This window comes from Balaenoptera acutorostrata, chromosome 15, assembly GCF_949987535.1.
Source record: "Balaenoptera acutorostrata chromosome 15, mBalAcu1.1, whole genome shotgun sequence".
NCBI classification, from domain to species: Eukaryota; Metazoa; Chordata; class Mammalia; order Artiodactyla; family Balaenopteridae; genus Balaenoptera; species Balaenoptera acutorostrata.
The window spans coordinates 5,595,491-5,622,709 of record NC_080078.1 but is presented as its reverse complement, the minus strand read 5'-3'; positions in this window follow the sequence as shown (position 1 = coordinate 5,622,709).

The following is a 27,219-nucleotide window of genomic DNA, read 5'->3' as shown; positions in this document are numbered from 1 at the left end:
GCTTGGCTGGGAAGTTCTGATTCATCCGCCGTATTCCCCAGAATACCTTCAGATTTCCACTTATTTCGGTCTTTACAAGATTCTCTTAATGGAAAAAATTTCAATTCCCTGGAAAACTGTAAAAGGCACCTGGAAAAGTTCTTTGCTCAAAAAGAGAAAAAGTTTTGGGAAGATGGATTTATGAAGTTGCCTGAAAAATGGCAGAAGGTAGTGGAACAAAAGGGTGAATATGTTTTTCAATAAAGTTCTTGGTGAAAATGAAAAATGTGTCTTTTATTTTTACTTAAAAACCGAAGGCACTTTTTGGGCAACCCAGTAAACGGTTCTGCCTTTGTCTAAATGAATCGCTACACCTGTTAACTGCTAATTGAGTCAAGCCTTTCTGCTTCATGTGATTTAACAACATCCCTCATCCTTGTCCTGAATTACTGTACCCTGGGTCTACTGAAGAATGGAACCCTCAGGCATTCTGCTTCTCCATTAGTGAAAAATCTCTCTGTCTGATTCCACTCAGGTTCCTCCACTGCTTCTCTTGTTCCTTCCCATTCAAAATGTGCAAACTGGAATTCTGTTTCTGCCTTGGTTGCAGAAAGACAGAAAGAATGTCACTCCTGCCCTAACAACAAGAGAATCATAACTTTTCTTGAACCCATCAGAAAACTTAGGTTGCCGGGCAACCGAGCAGTCTGAAATCTAAGGAAAGATGGGCCCTTCCAAGGAAAAATGGGATACAAGTGCTGAATCAGCTGCGGTAGAGCACAGGAGGAAAAGGCCAGGTGCCATACAAATGGGTAAGAAGAACTCAGGTAAAATTTTTTAACAAACCTCTAAAGACCAAGAGAGGGCTTGTATTAGAGTGTAGAACCATGGGTGCAAACTCCCACTTGCAAGCTCTATTCCACAGACCTCCACTGGAAGCCTCACACAAAAGATTGGACACAGATTGGAAAACTAGAGCAAGCCTCACAGGCATGGAGCGCTGCCACTGTGGCAGAGTCACAAAGATCAGTGCTCAGGACTCTTAGGTCCTTTGGAATAAAGGCCTTGTGCTGCTAGGGGATGGGCAGAAAACTCTCTCATCACCAGAACATAGGCGAAGACCTATTGCAGGTGGCAGAAGGGTAAAAGAATAAAAGTCTACCCCTGGGAGAGGGTCAAGAAATCATTCTGAGCCCAGAATCTTATACTAATACCATTAGATGTCTCCTACGGCTGCTAAAGGAAGAGGAAGCTCTGTCCCTTAAAATACCCACTAAAGATACAAGGCAGAGTTTGGCTGCCATAGGAAAGTGGGCTGGATCACTGAAAAAGCTCCAGCCCCAAGACCCAGGGATACAGGACCTACCTAGGATTGAAGCTGGACCAGGAAACAGAAAATATTTTTGTCCACCACCCCAAGACTAGCAAACAGTAAGTGGCAGCAGCAGCAGTCTACTGCAGGGGGAGAGGCAAGAACACGGAAACCCTCTCTGAGGTGCAGGCGCATAAGGAAGGCTGGAAGCTGAGCGTGTCACAGGAACATTGACGAAAAATCTTCCAGCATCCAACCACCACCCTAAGCACAAGGCACCTCCAGAAAAATGGGAAGCAGGTGGTACACTGAAGGTAACTACAGTGACAGCAAAACCCAAACCCAGTTTCATTCCTGATGAGATTGGCTCAACCCCCACACCAGCAACCAAGCAGAAGAAAAGGCTTGCGCTTTCAGGCATAAGTATTTATTTCAGTCTCTACTGTTCTACACACCATGTCTGACATTCAATCAAAAATTACAAGACACACAAAAAGCAAGTGGAAACAACCCACTGTCAAGAGACACAGCAATCAAAAGAACCAGACACAGAGATGACCCAGATGCTAGAACTCTGAGACAGAGATTTTAAAATAACTGTGGTTAATCTATATTCTGGTAGAAAAGGTGAATAGCATTCATGAACAAATGAGAAATTTTAGCAGACAGATGGAAACTATAAGAAAGAGTCAACTCTAAATGTTAGGGGAAAATTTGAAGCAGTAATAAAGAGGAGAAGAATGCCTTCAAAGGGCTCATCAGAATACTAGACAGTGCTGAGAAAAGGAATGTGAACTTTTAAGGGAGGTCAATGGAAATTACACAAACTGAAACACAAAGAAAAGAGTAAAATTTTTTAAAAAAGAGTAAAAAATATTTTAAAGGACAGAGCATCCAATTGGTTTTGGACAATAATGAACGGTCTAACATAAGTGTAATTGGAATCTCAGAAGGAAAAGAGAGACAGTGAGGCAGAACAGATATTTGTGGAGATAATGGCCAATAATTTTCCAAAAAGAAAATAACATCAAATTACAAACCCAAGAAGATCAGAGAACCACATGAGAATAAATAGCCCACCCACAAAATACTAGCAAACAAAAAACTCAGACACATCCTATTTAAATTTCTGAGAACCAGTGTTCAAGAGAGTATCTTGAAGGCTAGAGGAAAACCGACATCATATACAGAAGCATAAGTATAATAATTATAGAAGACTTCTCAACAGAAACTATGTAAGCCAGAAGATAATGGAGTGACATCTTTAAAGTACTGAGAGAAAAAAACTGTTACCCCAGAATTATATCTTTTAAAAATAAACATAAAGTCTCTTCCAGACAAATAAAAGCAGAGAGTATTCATTATCTGCAGATCTATAATACAAGAAATATTACAGAAAATCCTTCAGGCAGAAGAAATAGGATATCAGACAGAAATTTGAATCTACACAAAGATATTAAGATCTCCAAAAATAGTTTACGACAAGGTAAATGTTTTAAACACTTTTTTCTTATTTTAAATTGTTCTAAGAGATAACTATCCAAAGTAAAAATATATTGTGATAAAGGACTTGTATGTAGAAGATATAAAGAACGCTAAAGAACTCAAGAACACCCAAACAATCCGGTTTTTTTTTTAAGTGGCAAAAGATTTGACCTTACCAGAGAAAATATACCTATGGTAAATAAGCACATGAAAAGATGCTCAACATCATGAGTCATCAGGGAAATGCAAATTCAAACCACAGCAAGATACCATTACATACCTATTGGAAGGACTTCAAACAAACAAAAACCTGACCACACCAAACACCTCTGAGGTTGGGAATAACTGAAACTCTCATATGTTGTTGACAGGAATACCAAATGATACAGCCACTTTGGAAAACAGTTTGGCAATTTCTTATAAAGTTAAACATATACTCATCATAAGATAGCAAATCCCACTCCTAGGTATTTACCTGAGAGAAATTAAAACTTATGTTCATATAAAACTTGAATATAAATACTTATGGCAGCTTTATTCATAATCACCAAAAAAAAAAAAAAAAGCAACCAAATATTGGAAACCATCCACATGTCCTTCAACTAGGGAAGGGATAAATAAACTGTGGTCCATCCATACCATGGAATACCACTTGGCAATAAAAAGAAATGAATTACTGATACAGGCAATAACAGAGTTTAATCTCAAATGCATTATTAACTGAAAGAAGCCAAACCCAGAAGGCTACATACTGTATGATTCCATTTATATAGTATTCTGGAAAGGTAGAATTATAGGGACAGAAAACAGATCAGGGGTGCCAGAGGCAGGAGATGGGTAGAAGGTTTGACTATTTGAGGGGCATAAGGGAACTTTTTGTGGTGATGTAGTTACACAACTCTGTGCCTTTGTTGAAACTCATAGAACCATACACTAAAAAGGATGCAATTTGCTCTATGTAATGTATACTTTAATTATAAAAACAGACAAACCAGGCACTATTAACTTCTAGCTTGGGTTCATACCGTTGAGAAGCTGCTGGGTTGTGGTATAATGGCACAAATCCTCCCTGCATAGACTCTGAGCCATTCTGGAGGGGAAAGGACTGAAAGCAGAGCAATTCAACCAGAAAGTATCGAGTACCTTCTGTTGATAAGACCAGTCAAGACAGTGTATGGGGAGACAGGCTAATATTTATTCAGCACCTTTCTGTTTTTATCTGAGTTCACTGCAGGTTGTCATTCACGCAAAAATTTTAAAGAGCTTTTCCTACCAAACCACCCATCTTTGGCCCTTAGTGGGAGGGACACAGTCTTGTTGTTGCAGGGCTGCCTGGATGGCAGTTCTGCCACTGGATACAAGGTGGCGCCTTCTCAGTGGCTTCACAAACCAGGGCGAACCACAGCCACTTCTTTCCCCAGTGCACAGCATTATAACATTTTTAAGTGTGTGGAATTTGGTTAAAAGGGGGTTCGAGGGCTTGAAAGGGTAGAGTGGGAAGAAGGAGGCATGGAAGTCGGGTGGGGCACAGATCAAGATAGGACAGGCCTGGGGGACAGTGACGGGGTGGTGGCACATGTCCCCCCCACCCCCGCCCTTGTCAGGCAGAGAATGTCCCATTTGCCGTGGAATCTAATCGATACCGCTCAGCGGGCTCCAGGCTCTCAGCCACAGCTAAGGACTTGCCAACTACAGCCCAGCCCAAAATGGGCACCAGATTTCTTTCTTCATCGTTGGTGCAGACCTGCCTTGCAGGCCCAGATATGCCTCACCAGAGGGTCAGCTCAGAGGCCTGGTCTGTCTTGTTCATCACTGTCCTGCCAAGGCCCAGCACAGTGCCCGGCCATGCTCAGGAAATTCTTGTTGAGGGCATGAATGAATAGATCGGTTTCTCTAGACAATCATCTCTGGAAGCAGCTTGGACAGCCAGAGGCCAAGGGTAGACAGGCAGAGGCCTTGGCTCATAGAAGGATCTGACCTTCTTTGCAAGTTCTACCTGTTGAGTCCGACATGGCTCACAGAGCCTAAGCCCCTCCCTCATGCCACGTGGATCTTTATTGCGACAGGGAAGTTGGGGGAAGTGACCAGGCTCAGTGGAGACAATTTTCCCCTGAGCTCGGGTCTGCCCAATCTCTTCTGTTCCAAGAAGGGAGAAGGAAGAGCAGAACTGATGCCCCGTCCAGGGGCCGGGAGCCAGCCCAGGGGCTGCTGGGCATTGCTTACTGGCTCGCACCTCAGGGGCAGCCATGGTCACCGGGGACATACCGTTGCCAGAGAAGCAAACCACACACCAGTGCACCCAGAGCTGAGGCTGACAGCCAGGCAGACGCAGGGACGAGCAGAGATCAGCCAGGCCAAGCAAAGCTGGCGGGATGGAGTGAGGTCAGTCCTGGCCTGCCTGCCCTCCCCGAGCTCCAGACAAGATGTTCCTCCAGCTAGGGGCTGCAGCCACTGGAGTGGGCCCAGGTTCTCGGGGCAGCAGGATCATACCAGGCCCCTGGAGTCTGCTTGCCTGGCCTGCCTGAAGGGCCCTGGACTATGGTGCAAGGAGCCAAGGTCTGTGCCTTGTCATTGCCCGCCACAGCATTCATACCACAACCAGGCGTTTGGACCCTCCATGATGCACAGGCCTGACTGCCCAGCTTCAAGTCTCCGCAGTCTCAGCTTGTGTCCTGTCCACTAGCCACAGAGGTCAGCTTGCCTTGCTGTTCCCCAAACTCATTCTGTACACACATCCTGCCGCTGGCCATGCTACTGCCTATACCATTCTCTCCATCTGCAGTCCCCACCACCCCCATCTTTGCATCACAAAATTCTACCCCTCCTCCAAAGCTCATCTTGGATGGTGCATCCCTCACAACGCTTTTCTGATCCTGTCAACACAGTGGTTATCAACTGGCAATGGGGTGAGACCAGGGATTGTTACCATGATTATACACCACCCTCCAACCCCCCTCATTAGGACCCTGCCACTGGGAATGATGAGATTTTATATCATATGATACATCCCCCTCCCTGAATTGAGAGCCACTGCTGTAATCAGGCATGATTGTCTCATCTTGGTGATGCTACCTGGTGTTACAGTGATTTGTGAGCTTGTCTTTGAAGAGTGTGTCTGGCTGCCGGGCTATATGGCTTGAGGAAGACTGGCTGGCTGTCAAGCCACAAGGAGGCTCCATGGACATGGCCTCAGGGCCTTCACCAGGGTGCAGTGTTCAGTCACACCCTGCAGCCCCACACGAGGAACTTTGCCGGGGTCTCAGAGGGGATCAGCCTCAGGCCTGCCTCTCTTAACCACTCACAAGACTGATGTGGAAAGCCAACGTGATAATTAATGAGGAGAAATCAAACTAATAATATTAACATAGACCCAACCAGCTCCTTCTCTCTGATTGGCACACTGTATAGGAAGCTAAACTATAAGTAGAAGGTGGCTTAGTGAGCCAGGAACCAGAGCAGAAATGAGCAATTAAGCCACTTCTGAGACTAGAGCATTTACTCACATCGGGCTCTATGAATCAGTCAGGTTTCCAGAATGGTGATGCTGCGTAACAAACCTAACAGCTCAGTGACCTACAGCAACAGTGTTCATTTTCTATTCACATGTTTGCAGGTGGACTCCATAGGCTCTATTTCAGGCTGCAGGTTGGGTTCAGGTCAGCTCCACGTGTGTCTCATTCTGGGACCCAGACTGAAAGGGTTAATGGGGGAAACTCTTCTCCTGGCAAATGGCAGGAGCATAAAAGGCAGGCAAACCATGCAAGGATGTTGAAAGCCCTGCTCATATCATGTCCACTAGCATTCCATTGGCTGAAGCAAGCCAAGGCCAAAGACAACCAGTGGGGAGTAGATTTCCTCTCAGGGAAGCCACAGCAAGGGCAGAGAAGGAAGGCAGAATTCTGTACAAATAATGCAACCTGCCACCCACAGGTAGCCCAGGAAGTGCCTCTGTGCCACGAGAACATCCCTGCACTGGGGACTAGACCAGGGTGCCACCGAATCTCCAGGCAGTGCCGGGACAGGTTGGGGAGCGGATCCTCTCCAATGACTTTCCTTCTGCTCAACACAATATTTCTTTATAGAAGTTATGCATTAAATTCAATTACAGTCCTGCTGACTGAGGACTCTCTCTTAAGGTGACTTTGCCTCCTCAGCTCTGATGCAGGAGGTCTCGAGTCCATAATTCAGCCCTCCAAGGTGAATCTTCTTTCCCTTACTGTCCTGTTCTTTTGGGATGCTTCACTACTGCCCCGCTAGCTCCTCCATAAGACGGCTACTCCTCGAGGGCAGGGACCATGTATTATTTATTCATCTTAGAATCTGCTATGGTCTGAATGGTTGTGTCCCCCCCCCAAATTCATATGTTGAAACCTACCACCAAAGGTGATGGCACCAGAAGGTGGAGCCTTTAGGAGGTGATTAGGTCATGAGGACAGAGCCCTCATACATGGGATTCGTGCCCTAATAAAAGAGACCCAAAGAGCACCCTAGCCCCTTCCACCAAGTGAGGACCCAGGGAGTAGGCGCCGTCTGTGAACGAGGGAGCTCTCACTAAATACCAGATGTCTTGGCGCCGAGATCCTGGACTTCCCAGCTTCCAGAACTGTAAGAAAGATATATTTGTTGTTCAGAAGCCACCCAGTCTATGGTATCTTGTTATAATAGCCCAAATGCACTAAGACAGAATTTTTCCAATGATCTCAACACACTATGTGGAACTGAGTATTGGCTTCCAGGAGCTTAAGGAAAAGTAATGTGACAGCACCCGTTTTCATTGTCTGTGTCCCCACAAAGCGCCATGAGAAGGATGATGTCTTGATCACCAAGGTATCTGCAGTGCCTAGAACGGTGCTTGTCTCAGAGAGAAGTTTAATAAATAACTGTGAATGAGTGGATTTTTGCTCTGCTCCTCCCATTGTCAGTGACAGCAACTTCCCCACTCCTCTCTGCCTCTCAGCCTGACAGTCGGAGAATTCTCAAGGGCATCTCCTATACCATTGTCCCTGCCATGACTCTGCCAAACGGGCACTTCTCATGGGAGGACAGAACAGGACGTTCTCTTCCCAACACCTTTTTCCGTTGTTTTCCCCTTTGCCTCCCTCAGACTCAACAACGGCTGATTCAAGGCCATGAGTCATGCTGGCTCTGAGCGTGAATTCATGGGGGCCGTTGTGCGGACATCACAAGCATCACACCCACTGACCAGGCGGTGCTTTCTCTGTTTGCTTGGAGACCAGCAAAGAAACGGCCTCCTGGCTGTCTAGGTGCCAGAATCCCAGCCCCAGCCCCCACCTGCCCCAGCCGATTGCCCAGCCAGCCCCTGGCTTCCTCCCATGGCACGGCCTCGACCCCTGCTCCCAGCCTCGGTGCACCACCCTGATCGGGCACGCCGCCCAAGGAGGCTGTTGTGTCCTGTTCGTCTGTGCAGACAGCGCTGTTTCTGTGAGCAGGCACTGTGCCTGTTGCCCGAGCACCATTCAGAAGCGAACACTTGACCCTCCACTGACTGTTCTGTTCAGCTTTTACTCTTTTTTTTTTTTTTGCTACACATTCAGTAAGCGAGCAAAATGTGCCCTCTTCATCTCCAAATCACTGATGGGGAGGGGATGGGGAGGTCCATCCTGCTGCAGTGCGTTTCCTTTCCTGTTCCTGTTTCTGAGGTTAATTGGTGTCCGCCAGGGTCTGCTGGAGCATTTTTCACAGCATTTTACAGGTTGGGGGCATTTTTTGATAATAGGAAATCAGACAGAAATGTGAAACAACTTTCCTCTCCTGGGGGGGCCCTTGGGGACTCAGCTGCTCCTTCAGCAAAGCGGCCAAGTGGACCACATTGTGCCCATGCGTTGGCCGAGTGGCCTGGTTCCTGCCATCAAGTTGTTCATGGTCTTTGGCTACGAGAAGGACAGGGACTGCCCCCAGGTGGGAGCACCTGATGAAGCCGCAGAGGAAGCAGGAGGTTCCTGGGCATTTCCATCTCACTTTTTCAGGAAGGTAGAAGAATCCTAACTCAGATCAAGAATGGCTGCCGGAGCACCCTCGGGCCTCTAGTGACTGGGATGGGAGGAGAAGATGGCGTTGGGGCATCAGAAGCAGTCTCTGTTCCTCTTGGACTCTCCCCACTCCTTTCTTCTTCCCAAAGGTGCCCTTGGCACAGCACAGTGGACAGCAGCTAAAAACAACAATATAGCAAGTGTAAGAGCACTTTACAGCTTCTGATTTCACATCTGATATCTTATTTAATCCTCACTACCCTTTTACATAGGTGCCATCACTGTGCCCATTTTATAGATGAGAAAACCGAGGCTCATTGAGGGTAAAGGATCTGTCCAAGGCTAATGAGCAGTGAAGTCGAGACCCAGTTTTGTCTTGGGTCAGCCTGTCCCGTGTGGGTCATTTCCATTGTCCCGCATGGAGGAGGGAGGGTGACGCTGTGGCCATGAGGCTGTGCTCATCCACAGCCCCGCTGGGGAGGCCACTCCTAGCCGTGCGCTGAGGGGCACACACCACCGATGCCGCCATCATCCTGGAGGAGGAAGCCATACCAGGCGCGCTTGAGAACCAAGGCCTCAGCTTCTCAGGACAGGGAGGCATCCCTGGGCCTTCTGTGAAGCGTGTTCAGGCTGGTTGCCAAGGGCACAGCTCATTCTTCTGCTCTGGCAGCTCATTAATCCCCATTAACTTGGCTACCTGGGAAGTGTGCCCCCAACCTCCCACCAGAGTAACCCTCTCCACCTCACCCAAAGTTTTTCCTTATTTCCAAATTAATCCACATCCCGCTACTGCTGCAGTTATTGGGGGCAAACACTTCAAAACCTTACATTGCATGAAGATGGAATACTTTTTAAAAATTGCTTCTCTAACCGATGGTGCCCATAATGGAATCAGAAAAATGAGCTCCTCTCACTAGCCTTTCAGATACATCTCCCAGGCTCTCTGCTTCTTTGTCAGGGCAGTCGTCTTGTTGCTGTTGAGTGTGTCTTCTGTAACACTGAGCCAGGGTTTGGGGGTGGGGGAAAGGAGTTGAACAGAAATAAAGAGATCTGGGCTCCTTTTGTACTATGCAGACAGATATGCCTGAGAACTTTCTGGTGCTGATAAAAGGGAAGTCTTTCTGGTCACGAGACTAGTCTATTAATTTCGTTAAGCCTGCAAAGCAAGTTCCTTATCCGACTGTTTTTTTCTTTTATGATAATTGCTGCAGTGTCTGGCCCTGACAGAAAGAAACTACCGCTCAGCATCAGAAATAGTTGTGGTGCCAGTGTCCTAATGACACAGGGATGGCAACCTTCACAGAGAAAAAAAGACAAATGTCAATTAGCACAGACTCTTGAACGCGAGCCAGAAATATCTGAAAGCAAAGGCCAGCAGCCGTGGATCAAGGGTTCCTCCAACACACACATATTTTCTTTTGTTTTGCCTTCTCTTAAATTAGCCAACCTAAATACATGTGTACATTTAAATTGGAGCTAAGACACCCCACCCCCCATCAATCAGTGGTTCCTCTGGGACTCAGGACCTAAGAACTGTGACATTCTTGAAGCCAGTGTGACCTCCAGACATCACAAAGTTAACTAACGATATTTAAGTGAGATTGCCCCAGCCTCAGTTCTTCATCCCTGGCCTGAACTCTTTCCTCTCCCTCCCCTGAAGAGAATAGGCATGCCCCAGTGGATTCTTCTGGGAATTTCCTGGTCTTCAGGATCGCAATGGAAGGAAGGCAGTTTGGACCCCACCCCCTTCAAGGACCTTTGAGGTCCTGGCCACGGCCACCAAAGTGGCGTCCTTGCTCGTCCTTTCTAACGCCCTGTTCTTCTCTCTCCCCAGGCCTCTTGTAGAGATACTTCCCTGCCTGGGGGGAGGTGGGGCTCGCCCTGTCGGTTGTCATGGGAACCAAAATTAATTGGGCACCCTGGATTTCAATTCTGGTGTTGGCAGCGTGTCTCAGCAAGGGTCCTTGGCAATAACTCTCCCAGGTGGCACACGTTGCTCAAATGAAGAGTGCCCCTAGTCTGCTCTGCTCCACCCAGCACTTCCTTCCCCATGCGTCGTATTAAGATTTTCTCTAGTGTGGTGCACGTCCTCCAGGAGTGGGGAGTAGCCCACTCTTCCACCTAGGGTAGGATCTAATAAACCAAGTGAAAGGGAAGTGTCTGCTATTGTCTGAGACACAAAGTCTGCTTGGGGTTAAATTCTCCCCCCAGACACTGGGCTGTCATTTCTGCCAACAAAATTCAGCTAAAACACAGAAAAGTGAAGCTGCTCATAGGGAACCAAGAAGTCGTCATGCCTCACCTGGTGTTGGTAGGAGGACAGACAGATGTTCACACACACTGTGACTGACTCTACCGAAGCATTTACAGCGTGGACCAGACAGGACAGGTAAGCGAAAATGCTGCCAGTTAGTTACAACATGGCAAAGAAATGTGAGGAATCATGCGATGGCTTGAGGACAGGACACATGTCCTGCTCTTCATTTGTTCATTCATTCATTCACTCATTCATCCATCTGTCCATCCAGGGTGACTGTTTAGCCCCCACAGCCACTAGCCTACTGCCGAGTCCACAGAGAGGGGTTAATCATGCTGGTGAATGAAGAACCTGCCAAATATACTGTGGACGGAATGCCTGCCAGAGCCTCATAGATCCTCAGATGCACGCCTCTCGTTCTGTTGGCATTATTAAGGGTGTAAGCCAAACCCTCTATTTAGTATTCTTCTGGTGAGGTATCAGAGAAACTATACGGAATACAGCCGATGCAAGCCAAACAGATGTTATTGAATTTACACTGGAAAAATTCTTCTCACCACTGATCCTCAATCCATCCCTTGAATTTTGGATAGTCTTTTGGGAACAGCCTTTGAGGTCTGACTGAGGCTAGAGCTAAATAGATCCTGACGCTCTGGACACACAGAGGTCCCGAGGTAGGACCCCCAGGCGGTCCCTGCAGCCTGGGTCCCGTCAGCCCCATGGTGAGGGCAAGGCCTTCGCTATTTGTCTCTGTCCTTTATTTCCACTGAATTCACGAGTCACCAGAGTAGGAGATTTGGATCAGCTGTTCCACTGGGTTCGACGTACGCTTGTCATTGTCTAAAGCCAGGGCAAGCTGTCTGAACATCCAAGCGGTGCCCGTCATTCCCGAGGGTCAGGCAGCTCCCTTTGCTAGAAGCACTGATGGATTAGGGTGTTGGTGCCGGTGCTGCATTGCAGAACAATCCTCTATCGTGTGAGTTAATTACATTATGTAAAACCACCTGACCCTGTTTTATAAATAAGTTCATTTGTATCATTTTTTTTTAGATTCCACATATAAGCGGTATCATACGATATTTGTCTTTCTCTGTCTGACTTCATGAGAATCTCTAGGTCCATCCATGTTGCTGCAAATGGCATTATTTCGTTCTTTTTAATGGCTGAGTAATATTCCATTATAGATATATACCACATCTTCTTTATCCGTTCCTCTGTCAATGGACATTTAGGTTGCTTCCATGTCTTGGCTATTGTAAACAGTGCTGCAATGAACATTGGGGTGCATGTATCCTTTCACACCATGTTTTTCTCCAGATATATGCCCAGGAGTGGGATTGCAGGATCATATGGTAGCTCTATTTTTAGTTGTTGGGGTTTTAAAAATTTATTTATTTTATTTATTTATTTTTGGCTGCGTTGGGTCTTCATTGCTGTGTGTGAGCTCTTCTCTAGTTGCAGTGAGCGGGGGCTACTCTTTGTTGCAGTGAGCGGGCTTCTCATTGCGGTGGCTTCTCCTGTTGTGGAGCACAGGCTCTAGGCACACGGGCTCAGTAGTTGTGGCTCATGGGCTCTAGAGCACAGGCTCAGTAGTTGTGGCGCATGGGCTTAGTTGCTCCGTGGCATGCGGGATCTTCCTGGACCAGGGCTTGAACCCCTGTCCCCTGCATTGGCAGGCAGATTCTTAACCACTGCACCACCAGGGAAGCCCTATTTTTAGTTTTTTAAGGAACCTCCATACTGTTCTCCACAGTGGACCCTTCCCTCCACACTCTCTCCAGCACTGATTGTGGATTTTTCGATGATAGCCATTCTGACTGGTGTGAGGTGATATCTCATTGTAGTTTTGATTTGCATTTCTCTAGTAATTAGCGATGGTGAACATCTTTTCATGTGCCTCTTGGCCATCTGTATGTCTCCTTTGGAGAAATGTCTATTTAGGTCTTGTGCTCATTTTTGATTGGGTTGTTTGTTTTTATGATACTAAGCTTCATGAGCTGTTTGTAAATCTTGGAGACTAATCCCTTGTTGGTCGCACCGTTTGCAAATATTATTTACGAAACAGAAACAGACTCACAGACTTAAAGAGCAAACTTATGGTTACCAGGGGGGAAGGGTGGGGGGTAGGGATAGTTAGGGAGTTTGGGATTGACATGCACACACTGCTATATTTAAAATGGATGACCAACACGGACCTACTGTATAGCACAGGGAACTCTGCTCAGTATTCTGTAACAACCTAAATGGGAAAAGAATTTGAAAAAGAATAGATACATGTATAACTGAATCACTTTGCTGTACACCTGAAACTAACACAACATTGTTAATCACCTATACTCCATACAAAATAAAAAGTTAAAAAAAAAATCGTCAAAACCAAACAAAACAAAACCAAAAAACCACCTGACCCTGTGTCTAGTGATCCTGCCCCCAGAGCAGAAAGGAGGGGGAAGGGCAGTCAGGAGACCAGATTGTGTTCCCCACGTGCTTGACGTGAAGCAGCACGGCCGCTTCTATCATGGAGAGAACCACCTGGAAAAACGAATTTCCCACAGCAAAGCCTCGCGCTCAGAGAACAGCAGAAGCATCACTTCCCGTGTTTCCTATGGAGGCAGCCTACCAGGGCTCTTCCTGTCTGGGGGTTGGGGAGGTGGTGTAGTTTAGAAAGCGATGTCCCTGATGCCACAGCCATCCTACCCGCGTAGACGTGTCATTGCAATGGCCGTGGCTGTGTCGTGTGTGCTTGCCTGGCACATGCCAGGCTCCAGCTGAGCTCGTCATCTTAGTGGATTCTTGAGACAGCCTTGTGGGGTAGAGACTGTTATCCCCACGTCGCACGAGGAAATGAGGCTCGGTTCACTAACTTGCTGGACTTCAGCCCAGGTTGTCAGTACTCGGGAGCTGAAACTGCCTCTCACAGGAACAGAGGCTGGAAGGGAATGTGCAAAATAAAAATGGCAGTGCACCAACTCCCACATCCCCATCCCTGCCCTGCATCTGTGCTGTGCCCTCTGGACACTCCTGGGTGTCCCAAGTGCACCTCAATTCTGAACCGTCATCTCCCGCACCCAAGCCCATCTCCCGCACCTCTGTCCTCTAACTGAATTTTCTAAGCCAGATACAGATACCTTGAGGGTAACCTTGACTCTTGCCACCCACTACATCCACTGGGAAATCATCTCTGCCTTGACCCAGCATTCCTCACATGCCCTCCTCTTTGATTTGCTCCATCTCACCACCACAGCCTGCCAGACAGCCGCATTTGGTCCTGTACACCTGCCTGCCTGCAGGCTTGGCAGGCTCTGCATTTCCTACTCCTTTGAGAATCTCTGCTGAGGCCTTTAGTGTCCAGCCTCAGGTTACCCTACAGTCTCATTTGCAAGCACCGCCCCTCCCTGTCCACGCACACCACCTGTCCCCATCCCCTCCCACCGTACCTCCATCCCTCAACAATGCCAAGTCCTTTCAGAGCCCAGCGCCCATACCCCGCCCAGGACAGCCAAGCTTCTTAAGCTTCTCTCTACCTGGATGCACCTCGATTCACGCTCCCGAGCGTCTCCTCTCCCCCATTTGACCCTGCACTCTAGTGGGTATGGGCCACCACCCGTCTTTGCTCCCCCAGTGCCTGGCTCAGAGAATGACTACTGGATAAGTAAATGAATGAAGCAATCAAGAGCAGCCTGTGGGCGCTCCCCAAGCCAGGACCTGGGTGAACTTGAACCAGTTCCAGGCAGCAAAGGGGAAAATGCACAGAACAGCCTAGGGCTCAGAATTAGCGAACAGCCTTCTCTTTGTCTGCACCTGATGAAAGTGGACTTGATGTGCCCTCTGGGTTGGGGGAGGCTGGGTGCCAAGTTGAGCACCTTGCCAAACACTCTGGGTGCCTAAGTCTCCCTACCCGGGTGAGTTGTCCTACGGCCATGACTGCCCAGGGCCTGGTGCAGCCAGCTCCATGAGCACCCAGGCAGAGGCACCCACCTTACCCTCCTCCCACCTGCCAAAGGGCCCCTGTGCCTGAATTAATTAGGCGATTACAGGTCCTGATGTGGGCTCTGTTTCTGACTGCACAGTTCTGCTGGGATTGACAAAAAATGTCCTCCAGAAACCATCGAGGACACTAAGTCCTCTGAGAGCCTCTTCATTTGGTTGTTTCCTTCCCTAAGAGGCCAGAAATGCACCCATGCATCCAATCAGAGGCTCTTCTGCTTCAGTGAATAGCAAAACTGTTTGTTCAGTCCTATGAACATGGAAAATAAGCCATGAGCATCCCTGGGGGCTCTGTTGGCTGCCCACCGGCATCCTCCTTCCAAGCACATAACAGGACCAGACTCCCATGAAACACCGAGCTGGCCACCTTTGCACGGGGTGAGCTCTGGCCATCTAGACAGTCAGGATGATCCCATCCCCCATGCCTCAGTGACTGTTTCAGGTGACCCAGGGCTCAGCTGGTCAGCCCAAAGCTTTCCTGACATTGCCTTGGAAATGCACATGTGTTCCAATTTGGAGCAATGACACCTAAGGAAAATTTTCTAGGAACTTCCTGGGGTGGAGAAAAGTTTCCTTGCTTTTCTGCAAGAGCCTCAAGAGGAGATATGGTAGCAGTTGTAAGGGTTGGAACCCTGGAGGCCTTTTTGTCACCATGAGGGAAGCCGCTTATGGACCAAGCTACTATCTTGGAAGGCAAAGACTGAATGAAAACAGGGTGCTTGAGAACATTGTTGAGCTGCTGAATCAAACCAACCCTGAAATGCATCTTCCCTCTGAATCTTCCCAGTACATGAGCCAGTCAATCCCCTTTGGTGGTGGAGCTAGTATAAGACAAGATTTCTTTTTCTGACAGTCCTAACAGATTCAATCCAATGGAAAATGCTGGGAAATGGCTTCCTGGAGAGGTGAGAGCTCTGCACTAAGAGACAAAAATCTGTGTCACCTTGAGCCTCAGTCTGCCTATCAATAAAAGGGGTAATGCATCAACTTTGCAGTGGAGTGGGAGTGTAGATGTGGTCATTGAAAAGTTCCTAGCACATAGTAGATGCTCAAGAAATGATATTTTCTTCCCTTGCCTTAGGCCACTTCAAGAGTCAATTATTATATTTGCCTTCCTTTCCTGAAATAGTTGTGTTTAGGGTCAAATAAAAGAGATATGAAAACACTGAGAAATACAAAAGCCTCCACCTGACTGAGGCATGAATATTGTAGACGCAAAGGCACTCGGCGGCTGTGATCCACCTAGGTTTTAACCAGCCTTGCCGCCTCCTCTGCGAAGCTGGTCCAGATGTTTCCCCCCTCTGAGCTCCCACAGTCCCTGTAGTTCTCCCGTGACCCTCTTCACAGGCACAGTAACTGCACATTACATGCCCGAATCCTTACCAGACACTATGCAGACAAGGACTGCATTTGTCTCTGCCCTGCACACATCCATCTAGTATGTAGGGCAGAGGCTGACCCTCGATGAATGACTCCCAAGGTCACTGCATACGGTGCCTTTGGCAAATTAGGAAAAAGCACCCCTCTTGGCAGCTGTAGGTCAGTGGGCAGCGTTCTGGCCAGCAACAGCTCTCCCAGCTGCACCGTCAAGGGCATGGTGAGATCCTAGTTGCCACACCAGCAGGTGGTTTCCTGCTGTCATTCTCCATGGGCGACCACCCATTTCTTTTCGATCCTCCCCCACTACATCTCAGTTTCTGCCACATGTCTCTCCTGGTTCTCCCCCTACCTCTCCACATCCCCCACCCCAAATGCCATAGGGATGGGGAGCTGGCTCTGGGGGGTTGAACACCACCAGGCCTCCCCACCCAGTCTCTTGCTTCTGTTTTCCTCCACACATCAGCTTCTTCCCCTCCCACTGCTGATAAGGTTTTTCGTTATGAATGGAAGATGCTCAACCATGGCAGCTCCGAACTCACATTCTCACAGCTTAGCAGCCCAAGAGGAAGGAATACTCCTCCCCTGGCTCCACATTTAAAGTCCCAGGGAAGCACTCTTATTGGCCTAGCTTGAGTCACGTGACCCCCTCTTGGGCCAATCCCTGAGCTAAGGTGCAGTGATTGGCAGCTCCACTAGATTGGCCCTGTGGGAGTGATCTGGTCACTCAGGGCTGGTCCCACATAGCCTGACAGACACCTGTCTCCCTTCTGGTGACCCTGCCTCTCGCCTGACACAGCAGCCCTCAGTTAATGAGAGGAATTGATGAGTGGCATTGTCTGTCCTTCCTGGTGCCCCCTTCTCACAGGACCACCTCCCAGCTCAGGAGCACTTGCTCCTGTTCTTACTCCCAAATTCGTTTGCCTGGCCCACTGAGGCTTAGAAAGGCTGAAGACCCCTCCCTGCCTGCAAGGAATGAGCCCCTTACCTCCAGAGAAACAGGTTGCACACAGAGAGATGTGAAAAGCAAATTGAAGAAGAAAAAAGGCAAATTGAGACACAGAGGTGTCTGAAGGCTCATCAGGGGCTTCAGAAATTACACCGTCTTCCTCTTTCTGCGGCCCAGCGTGTGTGACAGAAGAGCCACTGTGAACTGTTGTTAAGTTTCTATCCAAACATCTCCCCCAATGCCCACTGTGGTGCCCCTCCTCATCCTTAGTCAAAATCCAGTTCTAATGTATCTTTTCCAGGAATGTCAAGGCACCGCACCAATTGTCAGTCTTTAATAATTTAGTGTGAACTAGTCCCTCAGATTAGATGGCAGGAGAGCCCGAACTCTTCTCCCAACAGGTACGTTGGATTCTGCTAAGCGTAAAGAAAAAGGCTCTCGTCCCAGTTCCCCAGTGGGGATTCTGCGCAGCCAGGAAGCACCGTGAAAACCCTGGACACCAGGGAAGAAGGATGCTGGGGAGAGAGTACTTCTGCTGGAAATATTTGTGATGTGCTAAGAAAAGAAGGTTGCAAGTGGCCTGTGCCCATGAGTCTGGGTCGGAGACTGGGTTTGTACATTTCAAGTTTACAGACTGTAGGAACTAAAGCAACCCTATGTAATCTCCAGCGAATCTCTTGTCAAACCCCCAGACTTCCAGTGATGGGACCTGGGGCCGAGTAAACCTGATAGCAAAGGTCAGTGGCCACTGAGAGTCAGGGCCCCCATGGGCTTTGGATGAAGAAAATACTCACAGGCAATTTCTGTGAGATGTTTAAGGAGAACCCAAGTCAGACTACGGTGGCAACCAGCAGGGTTTGACTTTAGGGGGACGCAACCCCCCCGTCTATTTCCACCCTTCCCTAAACCTTCGTGATCACATTGCCCCGTCTGAGCTACTGTGTTGCATTAGCAACTGGCAATTATCATTGCTGTTCTTGTTCATTTAATTAAAAGTCATATTTTGCAGATAATAGGTGCAGATGGCTGCAGTAAAGGGTTAATCGATGCTTTCAGTTAGCAAGGCCCAGGCAATGCTGTGTGCACAGGCTACAGGTGACCAAGTTACTGGATGCAGACCCCTAGGAGGTACTCTCACCCTCCCGAGGTTATGAATAGGAAACAGGCTCCACTGGTAAAGGTCTTTGGGGATTTGACCCCCGACTTCTGCAGGCAGTTACAGCAGGGTTTTTCAATAGAATAAAATTTATTTACCCTCCCACCTCCACTTCCCCTGCAGAAGGGCAAACCCAAGGGGAGAATGACAGGCATGTCTGCAAACACGTCCTTTGGACCGCTGTCAAGCTCGCATTACCCTAACCGCCTGCCCCACCTGCCTCCCGGCACCTGCGGCATCTCTGCTGTCTGCGGGCGCGTCTCTCCCAGCTTCTACCCACCCAGCCTCCGGGCACCAACTCTGATGAGCAATTACCAGGTTCCTGGCCATTTGCAGTCGCTGCTAATATCAAGTCTCCTCAGCGACTGCAGTTCCAGGAAGCCACAGAGAGCTCTGTCCCCAGCCGCCTGGAATTTCATTTGGCTCTGGTGCCCAGACCGTCTAGAAGGGGCACAGTGGCGTGCCTGGGTGCTTAAGCCATTTGTGGTAAAAGGATCCGGATGTGCAAATGGCTGAGTGCCCTAATATTGGATTGTTTTTTCCGCTAGATGAAAAACAGATTTTTTTTTTCCAGCTGGCTGCAGCTCCATTCAATTTATTACAAAAAGAACTTATATTGGCACATTATATACATGGGAAGTCTTTAACAGAGAAGTCCTTGCTTGGTGCGGGGCCCAGCATGGTGGACCCGTGGTGGCTGACATTTTCGTTCAGTGGTTACAACTGTGCACGGCACTCTGGGGGCTGAGCTGAAGAGAAAACGTGTGAAGAAGGAAGACGGCAAGGAAAGGAGAGGGTCTGGGCACCCCAGGCTGAGGAGACCTTGAAGATCCATGGCAAGGAGGGCACAAGAGGGAAGTGGGAATTACCGAATACAAGCAGGGTGGGGGGTTCCTGGGGGCCAGGCTAGATCTGGGGGCTGGAAATAAACATCCTCTCAGGTCACCTGTTACCTGAGCAGTGACACAGGTGATGGGCTAAGTAGGCAGGTGAAAGGGGGTGAGGCCAGAGGCAGGGAGGCCAGTTAGGAGGTTTCCTTGACAAACATTCATTAAGCTCCTACTATGTGCTGGCAACATGCCCAGTCTGGAGGTGCGACAGAGAAAAAAGACCAGATTCCTGCCTACCTAAGGCTTCCATTCTTGGATGATAGATACTCGAGGAAACAGATGTTTATGCATCAAAAAGAAAATAAACAAAGGCAGGAGGGCAGCAGCTGGGAACCAGCCATGTGGGGTATTGGCTTTGCTCCAGCCAACAGTGAACACAGTGAGATTAAGACCTTCAGAGGGATTTAGATCCATTACTGAAACCATACATTTCCCTTTCAGAGGGTGTGCAAGCCCTGGAGGATTGAACACTCCAGAAATACACATTCGGCCCTTCAAGTCCATTTGCACGACTCCCCTCCCTTCCCTCCCTCCCACTCCCCTCCACTCTAGGCTATGTGATGAGAGGAATCAAGAATTTCACTGTCTCTTCCCATGAAGTAAGACCTTCCAGAGTGAGGTCTGAGCCCTTCCCTGTGCTTTCTTTTTGAAGCTCACACTCCTAATAGGAGACCTGGCCCGTGTGGGTGCTCCACGTGGGCAAAGGTGTTTGAAATGCAGTGTAGACAGAGCATGACTGAGCCATGTCTGGATGTTGTAATTTTTTAGCCACACAAAAAGAGCAGGGCTTCGTTGGTGCTGCGGGTGATTAAGCCTCAAATATGTTAGATCAGAGAGCTCCTCAGCTGCCAAGGCAAGTCACCCAGTTAAATAGCGACTCTACAAAGATAGCACTGCCAGGAACTCCAGCCAATGGTGGGGCTGTGTGAAAACCTCAACCTGCGTCCACACCGTCACCCCCAATCGCAGTGAAGACCCCACCAGACACACTCTCTTAGGGCTCCTCTGCCACTTGGGAAGGGTGATTGCGTTCATTTGTGCCTTTGGTTTCTGGGCCATTTAGTGGTTTGGGGCACCTCTCGTTGAGGACATAAGAAGTAATTGGTCTTTTCAGGTCAAGGGTTCATGCTAACACCTGCTTATCTCCAGCATGGGGGTTAGTTGTGCAAAACAAAACTCTCTGGCCACACCAGCCTCCACTGACAGAGAGAAGGATCAGGAGCTCCTGACTCCTTTCAGGAGTATGTGAGGGAATATTTTCCCTGTTGGATGGAAAGGGGAAACCAAATGGGTGTACCGCAGTTCAATTCTGGCTAACCCAGAATTCGATGCCACCAGAGGTTTGCACAGACTCCATAAGTTAAGGGCTTCCTGAAAGCCGCCCTAATTTAAGATACCCGCCACGCTTCTGGGGGTCCCCAGCCACCTGCACTTCTGAGCAACTGGCTGCAAATTCGGGGGTTTTCACAACCTCCTTGGGTTCAATAATTCTGTAGAATGACTCACAGTACTCAGTGAGTTACTCACCTGTTCTCATGAGAGGTCTTATCCACCAGCTGGACTGTTAATTGCCCAAGGCCATGAGCAGCTTCTGAGAATTATCTCATGATCACGCCACCAAAACCCAGGTAAAGAGGTGCTATGATTGTCTCCATCAAGGAGGAATTACATTATATAAACAAGATAATGTGTGTAAAGCCTTTGGCACTGGGCCTCACACATTGGAAGCACTAGAAAAAAATATTTTTAGGAAACTGAAGCCCAGAGAGGTTAAGTAACTTCCCCAACGTCACACAGCTATGAAGAGGCAGAACTCAGGTTTGAATATAAGTAGGTGTGACTGCAAAGGCCATACTATTAACTAAGATTAATTGGCACCTACTATGTGCCATATAGGTTCCTGCTCTTGGGAATCTTAAACCGAGCGCTAGAGGCAGAAGTTCAGACAGGCATGATTCGAAGCAGACCGCAGTAGGAGGTACTGCAGAGCTGGTGAGGACAGGGAGGGGAGCGACGGGGGGGACCCTGGAGATGGCCGGCGAGGTGGGCCTCGAAGAATGGGTACGATTTTGACAGAGGTGGCAGGAAAAGGCATCAGAGCAGATGGAATAACACATGCAAAGGCACTGAGACAGGATGATGCAGTGTATGAACCAGGATGGGGAGTTGTCCTTTGCAGCAGATGTAACGGCTGGGCAGGAGGCGCTGCAGGGACCAGGCCACAGGACAGGCACCTCCAGATCATGGAGGATGTTGGCTACTGGGTTGAGGCATCTGTACTTCCTCTCGGAGGCCCTGGAGGAGCAGCGCTGTCTCCAAATGTGGCAGATATTTGATCCAGATACCAATGTGCTCAGAGCTATTTCATCAAGAAAACCCAGGCCCAAAGCACAGAGCTCAGCCCACAGCCATATCCACCCAGGGTGAGTGACTGGCCCTGCTCACTGGGGAGCCGGTGCCTACCAGCTCTGATGCCGTCTGGCCTGTGGCTCTAGGCTCCCTTTTGCTTTAGGAACAGAAGCCATCCAGTTACAAACGCACTGTTGCTTGGGTTCCCTGAATAAAACCGCAAGCCCAGAAGGACTGCTATTTTATTATTTCAAGGCAGCCGGGTAGGTAGGTAGGTAGCATGACTGCCAAGGGAGTAAAGCCAACATTCGACAGCACTGCTTGACAGCACAGCAGAAAGGAAGAGAAAATGGTCTTTCTTAGCCCTACAGGATGCGGCACAGACATGAGGAATCTGCGCTCGTCACTGGGAAGCTGAAATCTTCTGTTCCGTCATGTATCTGCTGTTACGCGGGTCCTGCAGCCACGGGCCAGTCGTACTCTTCCACACGTCCAGCAAACGGCTCCATCTCTCTTGATGAGACCGGAGGGACTCACGTGTGCCTTGAAATTCCAAAGCGTCCACCCACATTCTGCCCCCAGATCCGAGGAGCTGCCAGAGTTCATATGGAGATTTCCTCACATTTTATATGATCGAGAAAAGAGTTGGTCCCCAGCTTGCATTTAATTCTGCTACCTTAGGTCTTAAGCTATTAAAACTTTATAGAATCCCTTCACAGCCTTCCCCTGGGACCTTCCCATGCTGACAGGTGCTACACTTGAGAATTTATGCTCATTCCTTTCTCACTTTGAAGATTTCATGTCTCTCATTTCTGCATCCCACTTGGGCCAGAGTAGAACAAATTACATTGGCAAAACTCGTCCTTCCCAACTAGTAACAGTGCAGGAGAGAAACTAAATCCACACTTGAAATAAATCTGAGCGGAATAGTTTGAAGATCATCCAGAAATATTGTGCTACTGGCTAACCTATTACATAGATACAGCTGCGTCTGGGTGTATGCACCTTCTTCCTTCAACAGCAAAGGACCTCGGGGTGAAGACTCATCCCCACAAAGGCACTGCAAGAGCTGCAAGTGGAAGAGTCAGGGCTTTGGAACGGGGGGGGGGGGTGGGGGTGGGGGGGGTGTGGTGGGTAATGCTTCAATTCTGCAACTGGTTATTTTGAAAAATAAAGTTTAACTAGTTCAAACCTCTGATTATTGATTCTAAAATTTTCTTCCCCCAAAACAAGCCGAGAAAGAGGCACCTGGCCCGAATCCAGCTGGTTTTTCTTTCAAAGTAGCCTTGGTGGGTAGACGTGACCTCAGACTCCGAAATCAACCCCTCTTATGGGAAGGCAGAAGAGAAAGCCAGGAAGAGGGGCCGGGGAAGTCCCAGTGCAGCAGGCATCCAGCTGCCCCCGAGGTATAACCAGCGACCTTCACATTTCCAAGGCGCCTTCTCCTCAGTTGACCCCCAAGATGTCCATCAAGAAGGCAGCCAGTGGGCTTCCCTGGTGGCGCAGTGGTTGAGAATCTGCCTGCCAATGCCGGGGACACGGGTTCGAGCCCTGGTCTGGGAAGATCCCACATGCCGCGGAGCAGCTAGGCCCGTGAGCCACAACTGCTGAGCCTGCGCGTCTGGAGCCTGTGCTCCGCAACAAGAGAGGCCGCGATAGTGAGAGGCCTGCGCACCGCGATGAAGAGTGGCCCCCGCTTGCTGCAACTAGAGAAAGCCCTCGCACAGAAACGAAGACCCAACACAGCCAAAAATTAAAAAATGATATTAATAATTAAAAAAAAAAAAAAGAAGGCAGCCAGGTCACTATGAGCCTCGACAAACAGATGAGGAAACCAAGGTTAAGAGCTTTGGAATTCTGTTGCTCCTTCATAATAGTATACAAGGCGCAGTGGCTGTAAAGTCTTTCAGCTATTTCATGGGTGCCTCCCTTCAGTTCTTCCTGTGAGTCCATTTGTTCTGACTGAGCTCTTCCCAGTCCACTCCCTTAAGAAACGGTGGGATAATGGAAGGAACTGACTGGAACCTCCGGGACATGGGATCTGTTGGGCCATCACTCAGGTGTCATCCGGGCGCTTCCCCATGACTTTGGCATTTGGAACAAAGACATGCTCAGCAGGAAGAGGCGATTTCAGATGCTTCACGACTCACAAACACCGCCCTCCAAAAGCACATCTTAAACTTCGGAAAAACGACTAAATAAAAAGAGACATAATCCTTGCCTGGAACTGAATTTTTTTTTGGGGGGGAGGGGGTGGGTAGGTGTAACAGCTCTATCACGAATCATACTAATTCTACTCTAAAATTACACTTGACCCCTCAAAGCAGTCAATCCAATTGCATCCCTCCAGACCATGATTCAGCCCTTCTCAATGCTAAAAATGTCATTCTTCTCTCCGACAGCTTAAAACAAATTGATGTATTTATATCCTACCAATCTGTAAGCTCTCGGGGTGTGAACTGCTTGTTTACTTTAAAGAGCAGATAAAAGTAAGAACCGTAATCATGGTGGGTCTGCACTGAGGGTTTAATGCCAAGAGCAGACAGAGCTCCTGGGTTCACATCTGATGACCCAGATGTTTGCAAGGCGAGAAGACGCTCCTTGCCGGGACTGATTCTGAGGGAGGCAAAGGCCCACCTGTGAGGTGGGCTGATGATTTCACACTTGTGCGTGCACCCATCAGGCAAGTGTGGATAATAGCGGCTGGCTTCACGGAGCGCCCACTGCGCGTGCTGGCCCAGTGCTAGGCCCTTCTCCTGGAAGGAGACATTTAATCCTCACAGCAGCCTTTGAGGTGGCTGCTGGCATCATTCCCAGGGTACCATGGAGGAGACTGAAGCTCAGAGAGGCTGAGCTGGGAAGCGCGGGGCAGAGCCCACCGGGCTCTTAGCCCCAGGCACCCAGGTCCCCCGGCCACCCAAGCCCAGACACCGTAACCTTTGTAAGAAGCTCACACACACCGTGTTCATAAGAAAAGACCTTTGTGCGGCGGGGCTGTGCCCCAGCTTGGCGCTTCAGGGCAGAGATGCTCACAGCGATGAACATAAACAGACAAGGCCCAACTCGCCCAACTTCTTCCCCAAGGACGACGCTCTGAACAGCCTGACGAGGAACCAGTGCTTCACTTACTTCTCTACAAGCTGAGGCATATCCAGAGTTTAATTAACATAAAATACTGGAATGGCTCTTTTCATTTTCACTCATGCGTTTAGGGTCCCCACTGATTGGTAAAGAGTTGTCTTTCATTTTTCTTGCTCAGATGGTTTGGTCATCTTCCTCATTTAGTGAAAAATGGACCCATAACACTGAAAAGTTACATTTTTTTAATAAAAGTGGATTTGTGTACATGGGCTTACTTGTGTTTACAACTTACATTTGCAACAATACAGTAATTTACGTGTCAGAAACCAGGGCTTCTGCCCCTAGAGGCTGGAGAGCTACCTAGGAATGTCACACTGTGCTTACAAAATGCCATACTGGGCCCCCTCAGGTGGCATTGCTCACCCAGACACAGGGCAGCCCAAGGACGACCAGGGCACACACTGTGGAAGAAACCTGTGTCTCTCGGAAGAGACTCGGATCCAGAACCAGAAGCCTGGGCAGGACTCTTGGCTCAACCACAGCCGGATCGGGGGGCCTCGGGGCCTGGGCTGAAGGAGAGCCGTGACTGGATCAGGCAGGCGGCTGCCATGAGAGGGGCCCAACCATCCGGGTCCTCTTCCCTTCCCTGCACACCCATGGCAGCGCTCCGGGAATGAGGGTGATGCCGGATTTCTGCCCAGAAGGGCTGTGTGGTAGTTGAATATAGTGTCCCCCTAAATTCACGTTCACCCAGAACCTCAGAATGTGACCTTATTTGGAAACAGGATCTTTGCAAATGTCATTAAGGTGAGGTTGTACTGGATGAGAGTGGGCTCTACACCAGTGACTGGTGTCTTTAAAAGAAGAGGAGAGACACAGAGGGAGACACACTGAAGAAGGCCAAGTAAAGACAGAAGCAGAGATTGCAGTGACGTGCCCACAGGCCAAGGCACAGCGAGGAGCACCAGCAGCCCCCAGAAGCCTGTAGAGGTGAGGAAGGATCCCCTCTAGAGCCTGGGGAGGGAGTGGGGTCCTGCCGACGCCCTGATTTTGGACTTCTGGTCTTCAGAGCTGCGAGAGACGTTTCTGTTGTTTCGAGCCACCCGTTTGGTGGTACTTTGTTACGGCCGCCCCAGGAGACTGATGCAGGTAATGACAACAGCTACACCACCTGGACAGGCTCAAGCAAGCCCACTGCCCTCACCTCTCAGAGGCCGTGGAGGAGGACGGCGGGGCTGGGCAGGCTTGTCTGAAGCTCAGCCAGCGTGGGAACCCAGCGGCCGGGGGCCCAGGCCAGAGCAGCAGGCAACTCCAACAGTCTGACCAACAGTTTTTACCACACCGCCACAGCTCTCCCATCAAGGGAGGAGGAATGTTCATTAAAATGTGATCAGCAAAGGCGCGGGTAAAATCTAAACAAAGATGTGCTGAGCGCAGGAGGGTTGGGCAGATGGGTTCACAGCATCTACTTATTTACCAAACACCTGTTACCCAACAGGCAGGTGCTGTGCTCAGCGCTAGGAACGTAAACCTGCCTGGGGATACAGGCACCGGAAGGCACCAGGCCTGTGCATGGCAGGGGCTCAGTCAACTTCAGCCAAATGGATTTATAAATGAATGAATGAGTGAGTCTAATAGAGGAAACAGAATTTAAACATCTAAATGTACTCAAGGTGGGAAGGGGATTTGAGCTACAGAGGAGAGAGCAGTCAATTCAATCTGTGAGCAATCTGGTAAGGCTGCCTGGAGGTGGTGGCACTTGGTCCAAGCCTGAAAAATTGAGTAGAGTTTTAAGGACTGGAACAGGCCACAAATCAATATATATATGTATACCCAGAAGTAAGATGGATATTTCTGAGAAGCCTGCACAAGACCAAATATAACCAGATTGTGGAACACTGAGGCATTTTTATATATGTCAGAAGGGTCACACCAGATATGGGTCCCAGAGGGTGTCCTGGAGGGGAGGTGGGCTGGGGGCTGAGCTCAGTGTCTTTTTTTTTCATCCCGAAGCAGCCTTGGCTCAGGGCCAGAACTTGTGTGGGAGGCATTGTCCCCTTGGGGTCACACAAGCCCACTGGATTGCCCCACCTTCATCAGGGTTGTAGTCACATGAATAAATAAACCAAATTAAGCATTTCTGGGCTAGTGGTGATTTGGGGGTGAAATATGATTGTATCACGTTTCTACCTGCAGCCAGAGTACAATGGAGGCTCCCTCCAACCCCCACAGGTCCAGGGGGCTGGCACTCTCGGGAAGGTTGGGCCATCGCCCGGCCAGGACTCAGCTCATGGACGCACATACAGAGTCGCTCCGCGTGGCCCGTGTCTCCCTCCTGCACTCAGCGCTTTCCAGGTAAGGGTTTCGGGGGAGAGGGGGGGATGCGGCGGGGGTCTGCTTTTGCTCC